General features: G+C 41.3%; 1 protein-coding gene across 5 annotated transcripts in view; it reads right to left on the bottom strand.

Moving 5' to 3' along the window:
• The window catches only part of CRH (corticotropin releasing hormone), a 183,382-nt gene that overhangs the window by 78,453 nt on the left and 88,318 nt on the right, over window positions 1–16,611 (bottom strand). For 3 of the 5 annotated variants that reach the window (XM_077876768.1, XM_077876767.1, XM_077876771.1), the window contains exons 6-7: window positions 16,131–16,276; window positions 15,248–15,312 (exon numbers count right to left, since the gene is read on the bottom strand). The exons of 1 other annotated variant lie outside the window; for it this stretch is intronic. The gene's annotated coding sequence lies outside the window, so the exon portion shown is untranslated. The remainder of the gene's footprint in view (window positions 1–15,247; window positions 15,313–16,130; window positions 16,277–16,611) is intronic. One more of the 5 variants, XM_077876769.1, reaches the window with a different exon arrangement.

Raw genomic sequence — 16,611 nt, 5'->3', positions numbered from 1 at the left:
TTTTTCCCTATTAAGATGGTAAATAAGCCCCAAATTCTAACCACCTCTTTGAGTCACATTTTTCTGTGAACTCCCACGTACATACTCACATAATTAAAAATGTCTTTTCTCCCACTAATCAGTCTTTTGTTAGTTTAATTTGAAGGCCTCCAAACACTAAACCTAAGAGGGTAGAGGCAGTTTTTCCTCCCTTATACACACACTAATCTGTATGTGTGCATATGTATTTATGTGACTATATAGATATATAGATAGTGGTCAGATGGACAACCGCTCACACCTACAGAGGGCTCTTATGGAAGAATCTGTTTGAAGGAAAAGATCTATAGCTAAAAAAATAAAAAAGAACCAAAACACCTCATTAAGTGAGCCCATTTGCTCTGATGAAATTTGACCTAGTTTTACAAAAATATGAATGGCTAAGACCAGCCCAGCAGGCTGGAAGGTAAACTATAGCTCCCAATGTAGTGTAGGAGCAAGAAATCCAAAATTAAAGACAAGAGACTAATATCCGAGCCTATTTTGCTAGATGTGACTGTCTCCCCCACAAGAGTCCCAGGCTGCATGAAAGTAGTGACTCTTTCTGTTTTGTACATCATGGAATTCTCAGGGCCTAGTGGAGAGACTGGGACATGGCAGCTATTCAATGACTAGCTGTTGGACAAACCAATGAACAAAGTCTCCTGTGCTTGTCTAAGGAATTCTGGATTCTCAACTTGCTAAAGTAACTTTTGTAAGCTGCAGTATTTTAGAGATAAAAAAAGTATACAGACAATAACTATACCAAAGAGTTGTTTTAAAGATTAAGATAGGGATCCCTGGGTGGCGCAGTGGTTTAGTGCCTGCCTTTGGCCCAGGGCGTGATCCTGGAGACCAGGGATCGAAACCCATGTCAGGCTCCCTGCATGGAGCCTGCTTCTCCCTCTGCCTGTGTCTCTGCCTCTCTCTCTCTCTCACTGTGTGCCTATCATAAATAAATAAATAAAAATAAATAAATAAATAAAGATTAAGATAGCTCATGTAAGATACATGACACAATGCCTAACACAAAAAAGTGTCCAAAAATAAATAAATAAATAAATAAATAAATAAATTTTTAAAAAGTGTCCAATAAGGATTATATTTATAATTAATATTACTATTAGTACTCCCTGGGCAAGACTGAAGTTTTTCCTTGGAGCACTTTTTTTTTAATCCCTTAAAGAGGCAAGGTAGATGAAAGTTGGCTATTTTAGGCAAATTCGTTAACTTCTCTGAGTCTATATAGCTCTTTACTTTTAAACATGAATAATAATGCCTTCCTTCCAGGGTTGTTGTGGGGTAAGTAAGGTAGCATAGATACTCATATAGTTGGGTTTCAATAAATATTAGCCAGTTGTCAATCAACTTGCTCATCTTGGTGATGACAACGCTAATGGCTGCACTTGGGGGCATACATCCTATGAGTCTACATAGATCATTCAGTCTTCACAAGATAAGCATTATTAGCCTGATTTTATGATGTAGAAACTGACACACTTAAGGATTAAGAAACTTGCTTGACATCACACAGCTAATAAGCATAGCAGTAGGATTAAAACTGAGATGTTCCTCGCCCCACAGCACATGATCTCTTTTAGTCCTGTTACTTTTGCAAGCCTGGCCCCATGAACACCTGCCTACACTGTCTGCATTGTCCCCAAGAGGGCCATGTGTTTGAAAAGGAACCTTACCCTGCATGACAAGGCTGAGAACCAGCACACCTCCACCCCTCATGAATCTGTCAGCCACAGAGACTGTCCACAGCAGGCAGGGGCAGGGCTGCCCTTTACATTGCTTGTAGAGGAGCAAATTTGTCATCCACCCATAAGCAAGTGTAAAGAATTTCCAGTCTGCATTTTAAATTGGCCTCATTTTATACCATTTTCTCTCTGCTTTTTTCCCCTTTCTCAACTTTTTCTAATCTGTACTTAATGTATGTTTGTTAGATATCTTAAAGCATATTGGTTTAAGGGAGGAGTATCATAAAAAGCCAGCAAACATACTCCACAGAGGATTCACTTGAATGCCCTAGGAAAATCTAGAAACAACACTTTATAACAGAAGTACTGTAATAGGAGACAGAAGCCCTGCATCCCAGTCCAACTCCCTGCTGAGTGCCAGGTGAGTCACACAAGAAAACCACACAGCTTCACAACCAAGCTGCACCAAATTGCCTTTGTTGAGCTCCAAGAAGCTGTACGTGGACTCATGGTAGTCCTGGACACAGGTCTCCAGGCAAACCAGAGACAGCAAAGACACAGAGGCTTAGAAGCCTAACCTAGTACAAGGTGGGCAGGAAGACAGAACCAGTGACCACAGGACAAGGCAGGCTTGAAAGAAGGTCCAGGGCTTTCTTACAAGGCCAGTGCCACCAGCAACTGTCAAAGCAGAAGCAGAGTGCAGCAGGGAAATCTTGCACCTGGTGCCCCATCTCGAGGAACAACAGGGAACAAGATTTAGGCATTGTTTTCAGAGATGTAGTCTACCTTAAATCTTGCTGCCTTTTCAAGGCTAGTGTCTGTCATCAGTGCATGGTGAAACCCAAAATTTTGTCAAAAACCAAACCAGCTTCAGCTCTAGACAGGTGCTGGTAATGTTTTAGTTGCACAAAGGAAGGTGGGTATTTTTTTAAACATAAATTAAGTCATACATCTCCCTTGCCTAAAACCCTCCAATGGTTTCCTATTTCCCTTAAATAAAATTCCAAGTCCTCACTGAACCTACAAGGGAATGGCCCCTGCCTGCCTCTCTGAGTGACCTCCTAACCCTCTCCCCTTCCTCACTGTACTTCAGTCACCAGAGCCCTCTCACGATCTAAAGGGCTGAGTTCACCCTGCTCTTTCTCTTAGCCTGAGATGTCCCCCTTCATGGAGTTCACATTCTGGCAGAAAGAAGCAACATAAAACAAGAAAGCAGTGAGGACAAAATAAGTTCAGATGGTGATACTTCCATGAAAAAAATAAAACCAAGTACTAAGATGAACAGTGACTCTTTGGGTGTTTGGGGTATTAGCGGTGACCCCACTGAGGAGGTGCTGGCTCAGTTGAGACCCAGTAGCCAAGGTCTGTGTCCAAGCCTTGATTTCACACCACAGAACCACACCCTCAAGCTATCCTTTCTGCACTAGGAGGTCCCATGTCACAGAAGGAACTGGCCTGGCACCACACTATCTGTGGATGGCATTTGGAGCCAAAGTAACCTAGATCCAAATCATAAAGTGTTGCCTCCATAAATATTTGTGGCAAAAAGGCAAAAGCAAGAAAGAGAGAAGTTGTATGGGTCTTTCCCTATTTATACAGTTCCTCATGCTCCCAGCCACAAAGACTCTGACTTCCCTTTTGCAGAACTCTAGGCCTTCTCTCATCCAGGCAAGCCTAAAGGTCACAGCAGAAGATGCTGGGTTCCTGGGAGCATGGAAGTGTCCTTCCTACTCACTGGTATGTTAGCTGAAGCACTGACCATGAGGCATCTGACCTAGAGCCAGCCCTCAATAAAATACATGTTGACTGAGTAAGTGAGAGTGAGCATAAAGGAAGATGGGTAAAGGCAATCAAGTTGCTCCCATCCCTGATGGCACTGTCCATCAAGGTGCCTGTGAGAGCATTATGGCAGGCCTCAAATTTAAGTATTCTTAAAAACACTGATTCCTAAATCTCACCCTCCAGATTCTGTACTTCTAGGCTGGGGAGCTGATATACAGCCAGGCTGGGGAGTCACGGGATCCAATATTAAGGGTTTATTGATGACAGGAACCCATATGAGGATTTTCTCCTTTATTTGGTCAATGGCCCAGAATTTCTGGATAATGACAAAGCTGTGCCTTTCTCTGTGCTGTATGGAGCTTTTACCGTGTGGGCATCCGACAGATGTTAGTTGATTTTAATAGTAATGAAGCCTTTCCCTTAATCCTTCTGAGCATCTTCTAATGAGGAATCCAGTTCTGTCATCTCACTGTGAATGACTGGCTTACAGGTCTTGAGCTGAGTATAATATAATTCATCTAGTTATGAGGCTGGAAAATGAGTATAACGTTCCTGAATGTAGCCAGCAGGTGTTGAGAGAGAGTCCAGGCCCTTAGCTCAGGCTGGGAGAAAAGTGAGTGCATGCTTCAATAGAAGCTTATAAAGTGCTGCAAGAGTCACTTGAAAAGGTGACAGAGAAACACCAATGGAAAGCTGTCTTAAGGTAATCTAAAAGTAAATCTTAAAAGAGAGTTAGTTTAGGAAAAGATAAGGTATCAATGGAAAGAAATCAAATACCAAGCATGAGCTCCCAGCAGAGAGCCTAAAACAATACAGTGGTCTTTCCAGCAGGCAAGATATTATTAATAACACTGAGAAGACTTTTTTAAATGTACAGCTGTGAAGTACCTTTCCTTTAGAGAGCACGTTTCCCTCTACAATAAGGATGATGACCATGGCTGGGACTGAGGTGAGGAAACTGAGGCATGTGGAAACTAAGCAAAATGAAGCTGCCTGCACAATCCACGGGGGGGGGGGGGGGGGGCCAAAGTCAAAGTCAAACCCCACATGAGGGGCTCTCCAGATGTAAAGCCCAGGATTGTGCCCACTGACATCAGCCCATAGCTCAAATTACAGCAATGTAGTAGAGTATAGATCAGAAAGATCAGAAGAATGAGAACAAGGTATCTGGATTAGGAGTTGTTAGGCTCAGACTGGGAGACTAGATCAGATCTCTAAGATGGGTTTCCCAAAGGCTGACCCACGACCAAACACATCCACCTCTTAGGCCAGCCCTGGGCCAGCAAAATTGAGTAGCCACATATGGTCTGTCTGGTATGAACTGGGGACCCCAGTTAGTGTCCCAGCCATAGAGAAAGAAGGGAGGAATGGGGCCTTTTCAGGTTGCAACTCAGCCCCTCTGAGCACAGTAGAGAGTGGGGAGCATTCTGGTGGGACCTATAGGCCACCTGCAGTATAGCTAACTCACAGGTGACTTTTTCCACATAGGGTAAGAGCCTGGACAACATCCCCTAAGTTCCTCACATTTACCCAGGGCCCTGCAGGATTTCTCTACTAAGATGTTTCCCTGGATCCTCAAACTTAACAGGTCTAGAATGACACCAATCTTCTCCAGCAGGCAACTGCTCCTCTTCTGTCCCCGTTTCAATGAAACCACCAGCATCATCAGTCATTGTTCCCCCATCCCACCATTCTGTTCCACAGACAGCCAGTCACCATCTCCTTAGTAGCACCTCCTCTTGGCCCCTCTTCTCTTAGTGACTGCTTTGATTCTAGATCTTGTCACTCCCTGCCAGGCCTGCCACAGCAACCTCCCTCCCCAAGCACCACCCCTCAAAACTACATTTCTGTAATGCTACCAAGTTGACTGTGATGGAGTTCTTTTGTAGTTCCCCATCACTTTCAGAATTAAACCCAAACCTCTTAGCATGGTACCAGGCCAAGATCTTTATGATTTACACAATGCACCCTTCAAGTCATGATCCCAGGGTCCTGGGACCAAGGTCCTGAGATTGAGTCCTGCATTTGACTCCTGGCTCAGCGGAGAGCCTGATTCTCCTTCTCCCCCTTCTCCCCTGCTCATGCTCTCTCTGTGTCTCTCTCGCTATCTCTCTCTCTCAAATTAAAAAAAAAAAATTCTAACTCCAAATGAGGTCACATTCTGAGGTACTAAGGATTTAAGATTCTTACATATCTTTTGCAGGAAGGGACACTATTCAACTCATAACAGTCCTTAAAGCCACAGGTTAAGCATCACTCCAGGCTGAGCTGGGTTGGGGGCCCTTTCCCCTGCACTTCCCTGATATCCTGCCTACTAGTCCCTGTGACATCGTACTTACACTCCACTTATCTGTGCTTGCCCCATCCTACAATGACTCTGAGAACAGGAAACAAGACTTTCTTCTCTGTAGTCCCAGATCCTCCTCAGCCCAGTACTGGGTACATCATGGGCATCAAACATTTGTTGACGAATGAACACAGATGGTGGTGGATTTTACAAGATGTGCCGCTGGCCCCATTGCCTCCCTTCACCCCAGGACTACAAGGGAACACATGGTCAGCAGGCTTAAGTGACCTCTGTCCAGACTCCAGCCTCAAGGACAACTAAGTGAGCTAGCAAATTTAGTCGATCTTTTACCAGCCTGGTCCTGACAGCTGGGAACTTCAGCAAAGACAGGGACCCATGGGGTGAAACTTCAGAATCTCCAAACCCTTGCCTTGAAGGTCATCTTTCAAGCTCTATTCATGAATTGTTGCCAAAATTAAGAAAGTTTTTTTTTTTTTTTCTGAATGTTTGTTACTGACATTTCCCTGAGGCTTGTGAACCCATTCTTCTAGATGAAGACCCTTAAGGTAGAATAGCAACTGTAGACTTAGAGCTACAATGTGCAGTTCACTTCTCCTCCAGCATCTGGAGAAGTCAGGAGGTTGCAGATGTCACTGCTTCTTCACCTTCATGCCCCCTGAATGCCAAAGGCTACTTGGAGCTAGTCCCGGTCCCTGCTGTGGCTGGAGCAATCAAGAGCACTGCTTGGTGCCAGGCCCTTTACTTCTGTCTGCAGCACCTGGCCTTCTCAAAGCAAGTTTTAAAATTAAAACCACTATCTTCCACCTCAACTATAGTAATAACACTGAAGATTCATTTGGAAGTATGGGTCACAGCTGTCCTTCAATAATTGCCATGCCTAAGACTGTGCCTATGTCCAGCTTTTAATCTCCAACTAATGAACTGTGAAACAGGGCCATCATCTCTGTACAGGGCTACTCACCCAAGGGAGTCTAATCAATAAGTGTATGTTTAGATTCACTCTTTTGTTCTCAATGTGCTCTGGTGGGTTTGTGGCAGCATAAGTCCAATTTGTCTTACACACATCCTTTTAATGTGCTGAGATCCTTCACGGTGATGGCAAAATATGTGATTAGGTTGAGACGAGCAAGGCAACACAGGTGGGAACGTACTCATGCAGGAAGAATCCTGCCAATTCCTTGCTGCACAGATTCTATAATGTTCTGGAGAACATGAGCTCCACATCATTAGAGCCCCTGCTTTCCACCACTTGTCATTATACTAATAATGGCTAGCTTTTTACTGTATATCACTTCATTAATGATTGTGGCCATTTATTGAGCATCTGCTAAGTACAATTAAGCCTTCACAGCAATCCTAGCTGAAGCACTTAGGCAAGACAATGAAATAAAATGCTTCCAAACAGGAAAGAACTAAAATTGTCTGTTTGTAGATGATATGATCATATATATAGAAAACCCAAAGAGTCACCAGAAAACTGTTACAACTAATACACAAATTCAGTATTATTCAGGATACAAAGTTAACATACAAAAATCAATTGCATTTCTATATATTAACACTGAGATATCTGAAAGAGAAATAAAGAAGATAATCCTGTTTACAACAGCATCAAAAACAATAAAATACTTAGGAATATATTTAACCAAGAAGATAAAAGATCTGCTATACTGAAAGTTATCAGATATTGATGAAAGAAACTGAAGAAGACACAAATAAATGGAAAGATAATCTCATGTCTATGGATCAGAAGAATTAATACTATTAAAATGTCCACACTATCTAAAACCATCTATAGATTCAATGCAATCCCTATCAAAATTCCAATGGCATTTTTCACAGATATACAGAAAATAATCCTAAAATTCATATGCATACACAAAAGGCCTTAAATACTCCAAGCAATTTTAAGACAGGAGAACAAAACTGGAGGTATTATACTAATTTTAACCTACATTACAAAGCTATAGTAATCAAAACAGTATAGCCCTGGCATAAAAACAGACATGTAGATCAGTGGAACAGAATCAAGACCTGGCATATAGGCTCAACTAATACCTGACAAGGGAACCAAGAATACTAAATGGGTAAAAGATAGTCATTTCAATAAATAGTGTCAGTTCAATAAAATTGGGTATTCACATGCAAAAGAATGATACCAGACCGCTATCTTACACCACTCACAAAAATTAACTTGAAATGGATTAAAGACTAAAATACAAGAAACTGTAAAACCCCTAGAAGAAAATATGGGAAAAAAGCTTCTTGACATTGGTCTTGGCAACAATTTTTGGCTACGACACAAAAAGTACAAGCAACAAAAATAAAACTAAACAAGTGGTACTACATCAAACTAAAAATCTTCTGCACAGTGAAAGAAACAATCAACAGAATGAAGAGGCAACCTGTGGAATGGGAGAAAATACAAGCAAATCATATATCAAAAAAAAAAAAAACAAAACAAAAAATCATATATCAGATAAGGGGTTAATATCCAAAACATATAAAGAACTCATACAATTCAATAGCAAAATAACAATAATCTGATTAAGAAATGGGCAGAGAATCTGAGTAGACATTTTTCCAAAAGACATACAAATGGCCAATGGTACATGAAAAGATATTCAACGTCATTGATCATCAGGGAAGGACAAATCAAAATGACAATGAGATAAATGAGATATCATCTCACACTTTCAGAATGGCTATTATCAAAAAGACGAGAGATAATAAGTGCTGGCATGGATATGGAGAAAAGGAAACCTTTTTGCACTGTTGGTGGAAATGTAAATTAGTGCAGCCACTATGGAAAACAGTATAAGTTTCCTCCAAAAAGCTAAAAATAGAGCTACCATATGATCCAGCAATCCTACTTCTGGATAAGTACCTTAAGAAAATAAAACCACTATCTCAAAGAGATATCTGCTTCCCCCACCACCATGTTCATTGCAGCATTATTTACAATAGCCAAGACACAGAAACAACCAGAGTGTCCACTGATGTATAAATGGATAAAGAAGATGTGGTACACATGTACATGTACACACACACACACGTACATGTACACACACACACACCCTGAGGAAAATTTTATAGCCATAAAAAAGGAAACAAATCTTGCCGTTTACAACAACATGGATGGACCTTGAGGGCATTATGCTAAATGAAATAGGTCAGATAGACAAATACTCTATGATCTTACTTATATGTGGGGTCTAAGAAAAGCCAAGCTCATAGCAAAGAGATTAGAAAGGTGTCTGCCAGGGTCTGGGAGTTGGAAGAATTGGGAAAGATGCTGGTTAAAAACTTCTAATTGTAAGAAAATAATATATAGCATGGTGACTATAATTAACAATATCTGTATTAAATACTTTAAAGTTGGTAAGAGAGATCTCAAATGTCCTCATCATGCACAAAAATACTGTAATTATGTGAGGTGATGCATATGTTAATTAACCTTATTATAGTAATGTAGTAATCACTTTGTAATACAGATGTGTATCAAATCATTATATTGTATACCTTTATCTCACACAATATTATATGTCAATTATATCTCAAGAACACTGGAAAAGAAAAGCCTTCACAGTAACTCTCTGAATCCTTGTTCCCACTCTGTTAGAGAAGAAATTTATGGCTTATTTGCCAAATGTTCACATGGTCAGTAGGTGGCAAAGCTAGCAGGCCAGCCCAGTGTGTTCACTCCTGGCCCATATTCTTGGCTAAATCATTTTTAACACCTTCAGGTCTCCAGAAATCACAGTCAGAAATAAAACTCGGAATGGGATAAAACTGAACTTTGTCCTCCTGCATTTCCAGCACAGAGCACATAAACCAATCTTACTGACAACTGGAATCTTCCTCAATTGTGTCCTCCACCCCCTGCCACCCCCAGTTGTTGATGCAAATGGTGGGATGAAGCAAGAAGGCCACCCGAGTGGAAGCGCAGAATGAAACAGCTCCAAAGTGATGAAAATAACCTCTCTGTACCCAAGTAAACCTCCAGCATATTGGGCCCTGTGGGGATCCTTGCAGAGCCTCGATGTAACAGCTGTGACTTAAGTTCCTGTCCCCACACTTTCTACAGACTATGCAGAAATGACACAGGCTCCTGTATGCCTCAAAGGGAAAATAACTCACCTCCCACCAGGCAAGCAGAGACAAACATATGTCATGGGCTCCTACAGATGTCAATCCTTCCATCAAGGCAAGAGGCCAGACTGGACAGGAATCCAGGGCTTGAGTCTCAAAGGTTGGCAGGAATTGAATATATAAAGAGAGGAAGCCAAGAAAGGGCCTCAGCTGACCCCAACAGACAGGATCAAGTACATATTTTTTTTTAAAAAAATCACTTCTAATTCATGCACATTGGTAAAATGACGATGCGCCTGGGAACATTTACCAAACTGAAATCATGACATCTCATTAAAGCATTGTTGACTCCGCAGGAGACGCTGGAGGTGCTAAAGGAGAAGAGCCTGCAACCCCCTTGCTTAAAGCCTTTCAGTGGTTTATATTCTATTTGGAAGAAAGTCTCAGCATCTTGGCCTGTACAATGTGGCTCTTACCCTAGCCCTAGGCCACCCCATGCCTGTGCTCTTGAGCTTCCATAGATGCCCTAACACACCTTGCTCTCCTATCTCCAAAGTAGCTGTACCCGTACCCACATCATTATCTCCATGCCCTCCTCACCAGCTGACAGCTACTCATCATTCAGATCTCCATTAACTACCTCCTCCTAGACCCCTCTTGGCTCCCCCCATGTGTAGGTCAGACACTTCTAAGCTCCCTCCTAATACTTCTATTCTCTATCAAAGCACTCATGCTGATGGAAACTGCTTGTTACTAGACAGAAATCCCCCTGAGGGTAGGATCCAGATCACTGCCCTGTTACTGCACATCGAGTAAGCAATATTGTACTGGAAACATAAACCACAAATGAATGGAGCAAATGAATTCAGAGATAAAGCCTGATTTATTCTCTCTGCCCCTGATAGGTCTTTTCCATCTGCTCTAAAAATAGACTTCTCTAGTCTTGTCGGCAGGTCTGTCCAAGCAGGGAATGCCAAGCCAAGGATTCACTCAAATTCTTTGAGTTTTGACTGTCTTCCATTAAAAATATGATCCATAAACCCGGACCAAGGCTCCATCCATCAGACACCAAAGGCCAAGCCTGACATCATCAATAACAGGGCTGATCTTGCCGTCAGCACCAGGAGATGAAGAGTGATTCAGGCCCAGCAGCTCAGGGACGCCGGCAGCTGTACCAGCTCTGACAGATGACCTTGCATGCACAAAGAGCGTGTCTAAGAAGCAAAGAGGCCTCCTATACAGCAAGATGAGAACTGCACACATAGGAAGCTTAGCTGGTTGAGAAAAATTAGTAAAAGGTTACTCTGTCATTTAGATGTATATTCATTTCTCATCTGAATTAAGCATATACTACATTTTCTATATGAATAAAAACATGCTGCCAATGAACAATGACCTATGCAGGAGAAGGAAACCCAATGTAAATTCCTTTTAACACTAGAGCAGGAGAGTAAAACTGTCTCTTTATTATTAAGGTTAATCTGATTAGATTGGAGAGTTTTTTGGCATTTTTCTGCCTTTGGAGTTGTTTGAAGGAGGCTTCAGAGGAAAAGCAACAATTTCCAGTGAACCCAAATACAGCAGCTGGCCCTATAAAAATTCAACACGAGAGGACTTACACCCAACATCCTCCCCAACTCTGAAAAGTGGTCCAGAGAAGACACCTTTCAGGCTTTTCACCCAGTTCTCAACAACCTCCTTTCTCTGGAAAATGCCCCTTGCCAAACTAGACATTCCAGGCATATTTATACTCTGCGACCTACCCTCCTGGCTATGGTGACCTATGTTGGACCAGAGTTAGAAATTTGGAATTGGGGCTAAGAATGTCCAGTTTCAATCTGGGCTGGTCCCGTAAGCAGGGAAAGCACAGGGTCGTTGCAGACAGCAACGTTCTCTACCAAGTGGACAGGAGAAAGAGTATGAGAGTGTGTGGAAAAAAGCAGCAGGAAGCAGCTGCAGGGATAAGAGAGGGACTTTCTGGATTCCTTCACCCAGACCCCCTCCGCTCCCTTCCTCCAACACCATCCCTTCTGGCCTGGACTCCTGTCCACTGTAAATGAATTCCTGGACAACCTCACACTCTTAGACCTCTGCTTCCATCTGACTGATCCTCCTCAACTTGACTGAAAGCTGGATTGGAAGAGCATCAATTTCAGTGCTGCATCATGTTTATCTCCCCAGGTCATAAATGCACATACACATTGCTTCCCTGGCACTCAGGGTGTACTCAACACATATTTATTGGATGACTAATGATATCACTGTCCTTGAAGGCCTCTCAGTGGAGAAAACTCATCCACTTGCTTCCCACACACTACGAAGACAGGTGGACATTCTTCCTGCTTCCTCCTGCTGCTTCTAGACACCACTCCTCCTCCCTTAAAAACAAAAACAAAACACTGAAAAGCCAACAACAGCTATTCTTCTCTGAGGCTTATGACATCACAGTCATCCACCCAGCTCAACTGCATTCTTCAAACAAGTTTGCTTCTCCGTGTTACACACAGTCCATTTTGGGGTAACACTTGGGAATGGCCTGGTGAGAACTGGTATGTCTCAGGGTAGCTACATGGTTGAGACTACATATGCTAGATAAAGAGGACAGTTCAGTCAATTCTGGTCAATTCCGCTCATGCAAGCAGCTAAACTACATAAGTTGGCTTTGAGAAAAAGCTCATCTCCCTCGACAATAAGTGCTTTGACCTGGTAGAGCTCCTCACTAAAACTGAACTGAGTGGACATTACAGCTTTTGGTATTTCTCTAAGACAATTTCTTTGGCACAATGAATAATACCCTAGATTCTTTACATTTCATCAGCACCAAGACCTAAAACACCATTCATTTGTTCTACATTGTACAGAGCCAGGATAAGGAAGATGTCCCAGGAATGACCATAGCGGTTGGCAAGATGATGCAGTTTCCCTTTATAAGGTCCTCATGACCTGTATGTGGTTCAATTATCTCTGAGCAATTAAATCCTAATGGGGAAAAGTACTGAAAAGAAAATTGCAATTATACACATGTGTAGCTGCCTGCACCACACTTCAAACCCCTTTTATTTCTTGGTCTCTGTGTAACATGAGAGCTATGTAGAAAACAATTAGGACCAGAGAGCTTCTTCCTACATAATCAGAGAGCACATCACTAGTGTGATTCCCAGCCTGACACAGAAGCTGTGGGGGTAAAAGCCATATGTCCAACCTAGCAGGCAAGGTATAATTTCACATGCTTTCTCAGGACCCTAATGAAACTCAAAAAAACAGAGTTGAATTGTTTGGCACTGAAAAATCAGATTCCTTGGTGCCCAACTGCTGCTCACTGCTTCCTAAGCAAGGAGAATCATGCAGATGGGTAAAAGAAGACATAGGAGGCTATGGTAAAAGTGACAATTTGCATACAGCCAAGCAATACCCTTGACCAAATCCAGATACCTCCAAGGAAGCTCCAATAATAAGTAGGTACACATACATTTCTGCAGAGTCACACCCACTGGCATGTTGGGTGCACAGAACAGTAGTAATGACTGATTCTAAGAATCAGCCCAGGAGGGTCTGGCCATAAGGTACTCATAACAGAGTAACATGTACCACTACGCGCGCGCGCGCGCACACACACACACACACACACACACACACACAGTCCTTGCCTCCTGCCTACCTGAAGCAGCTCCTGCATATAGTACAAAAAAGTCCTGGATGGTCACAGTTAGGTGGGATAACAGTGATGTTTTACATCCTCTTACTCATTGGTCTTGGTTGTTGCTTAAACTGTCAGGCTCAAAACTTATAATCAAATGATAAAATTATCCGAAGTCATCATGTACATCTTACTTTCCATTTAAATATTATATCATATGAATTATGTGCCATTGTATAGCTCTAAAGCATGCGATTGGCTCATAAAATCTTTAATGTTCCAATTGTCCATCTTAGGAAATATCAATCAAAATAGATACAATATGCTGCATGAGATTCCTTTTCCAATTCAGGTCCTCACCAAGACATTCAACCAAGCATGTGAGCATATCTAAATTCAATGTTCATGGCCATGAACAATGTCTGAAGCTGACTTCAGATGAAAAATTACTGAGCCTTCTCTCACTGACCACCTCCCAGACTGTCCTCCTACTTCCAAGTCACATCTCTTAGACTTTCCATGCCCACTATCCTGCCAGTTGCCTCACTCCATTCTTCCATACTCTGTCAAGGAGAGATCCTGGATCCCTCCCCTAAAAAAATGCAGCAATTATCACTAAATTACAATGTCCCTGACACTGACCAAACTAGATATTTCAGACCTAAATTGATTCTAGGAAGCTTGAGGTAAATTTATCAGATAGTTGCTAAAGTCTATGCTTCAATTAGGGGTAGCTACATATGGGCTGATTGAACCATTCCAAAAAAATGGCTCGGTCATTCAAAAATCTGACAGTCAAGGGATCAATTCAGGCATGTTTGGATTGGGGAAATGACATAGTTGATGGGGGAGAAATATACAGAGGCAGCAAGATTCTCCTCCTCATGGGAAGAGAGGGGACCAGAGAGAGGCTTACAGTAGGTGTTTCAAAAGTTTAGAATTGGGATCCCTGGGTGGCTCAGCAGTTAAGCATCTGCCTTCGGCTAAGGGTGTGATTCTGGAGTCCCAGGATTGAGTCCCACATTGGACTCCTTGCATGAGCCTGCTTCTCCCTCTGCCTCTGTGTGTCTCTCATGAATAAATAAATAAATAAAATCTTAAAAAAAAAAAGTTTAGAGTTCTGTTTTAAAGCCCAATGTTTTATTCAAGACTATTTGATGAATTAGTTTTGATATAAACTAGTATCTTCTTAGGTTTACATTAACATAATCTGCACAGCAATATTCATTTTAGCATGGTTTATGCTGAAAAACTGGAAGTCTATATATGAGAGAACATAGTTAAAATAAGTGACTTCACTCAATGGAATATTATGACATAATTAAAACATGGATTCTGAAGAGTGTTATACTATGGAAAATACTTAAGTAATGATAAATCAAATGACAAAGGGAACAAAAGTATACGTATGTTATGATTTCACATTTTAAAATAAAACTCATGCAAAGAAAAATATAGTGGGGCAGATAGTGCACCAAAATATAAACTGTAGATATGCTTAGATGATGGGGTTATAGCCTTTTTTCTCTTTTTTTCTATATACGTTTGTTTTCCAAACCTAATGAGCATGGACAATTTTTAGTGAACATATTCTATAATAGACACTTATTTTAAAACATAAGAAAACTGTCTCAGAGGCCACACTATAAAAACCAGAGGGAATCAGAAAAAAGTAGGTAAGAAAATCACAATATGAAACTAACCTACCTGTTCATCTGATGAAAGATGAGGGAAAGCTGAAGTGATTTTGAAGCTACCAGGGCAACTGCCCTCTAGAAAAAAAAAAAAACATCATGAGACTTAATGCTGTGGACATGACCCCACATTTTTCCTTTTTCTCTTTTGCTTTACCACAGGGAAACAAAGATCAAGTAACACTTTTCTTCTGAGAACTAGAAGCAGGCCACTGAAAGCATGCTTTCACCTGGTACATTTTAATTTTTACTCCTCTGCTACTTACAAGGGTTTGAGCATACTTCCTGCTCTGAAACTCTGAGAAACTAAAGTTAGATCCCAGGTACCATACATATCCTAAAAGAACTGTAATTCCAGAGCAGGTTTTCAAACCCTAAGAAGACTGCATTCCTGCATACTGTCATCTCTCTGCACAAATTTCAACTTTGTCTTATTCATTATTGCAAATCCAATGCCTAGCACAGTGCATGGTACCAAAGGATGCCTCATATATTTGCTGAATGTTTTTAAAATATTTTCTTAGAATCAAGATTAGCCTTAGTAGAAACTGAAGTGAGTTTAAGTGAGTAAAAAAATATACTTTATCATATTTAAGTATTTGGTTTTTTATCTGCTATGACTATATGTTATTTGGACAAATAACTCTACTGTTTTAATGAGTTTTACAATTGGCCAAATTAACACGTGGCATCACCTTCACATAGTTATTTACACATGAGATAAAGAAGCTGAAGCCAGACACCACCAACCACCCAGTGCAACTTATGTGGATCACTGACAGACTACAAAGAAAGAAATCAACAGTCTCTGGAACATTACCCTTGCAAATCTGAACCTATGGAATGATGGTGATTGTTCATGAGGAGCTGATCCTAACCATTCCCAGGAAGTATACCTGAGGGACAGCCATTTGATACCAGCTCTGGAAGGAAAACAGGACCAGCCATGTTGAAACCTCACAGCCGGTGACTGGACCAAAATAACTGGTACTGCCAAGAATCTCCAATGATGCTGTGTCTGATGCACTTTGACAGGTGCCACCTGAAAGTCCAATTCAATCAAAGTTGGTTTTGCGCTACACTTCCACTAATTAGTTTACAGCATGTCTCTCGTTGTGCTACACAGACACAAAGACACAAATTCAAAGATTTCACTGGCTTCTTCCGATCCTGGCAGTTCTTTAGCTCTTAGACATATTCTCCATGAAGGGTTCTATGGATTCTTCAAAAGGAGTATGAAATAATAAAATTATAATAATCGTAATAGTCATAATAACAACAGTGCTTTAAATAAGTGAAGTTCTGGCAGGTTTTAAGTGTTCTTCTATTTAATATCTTCATAGAGTCAAAAATAAGAAATGAAATTTAGAAAAACTT

This window comes from Canis aureus, chromosome 28 (genome assembly GCF_053574225.1).
Source record: "Canis aureus isolate CA01 chromosome 28, VMU_Caureus_v.1.0, whole genome shotgun sequence".
Classification (NCBI taxonomy): domain Eukaryota; kingdom Metazoa; phylum Chordata; class Mammalia; order Carnivora; family Canidae; genus Canis; species Canis aureus.
This window is presented reverse-complemented; position numbering and strand designations above follow the sequence as displayed.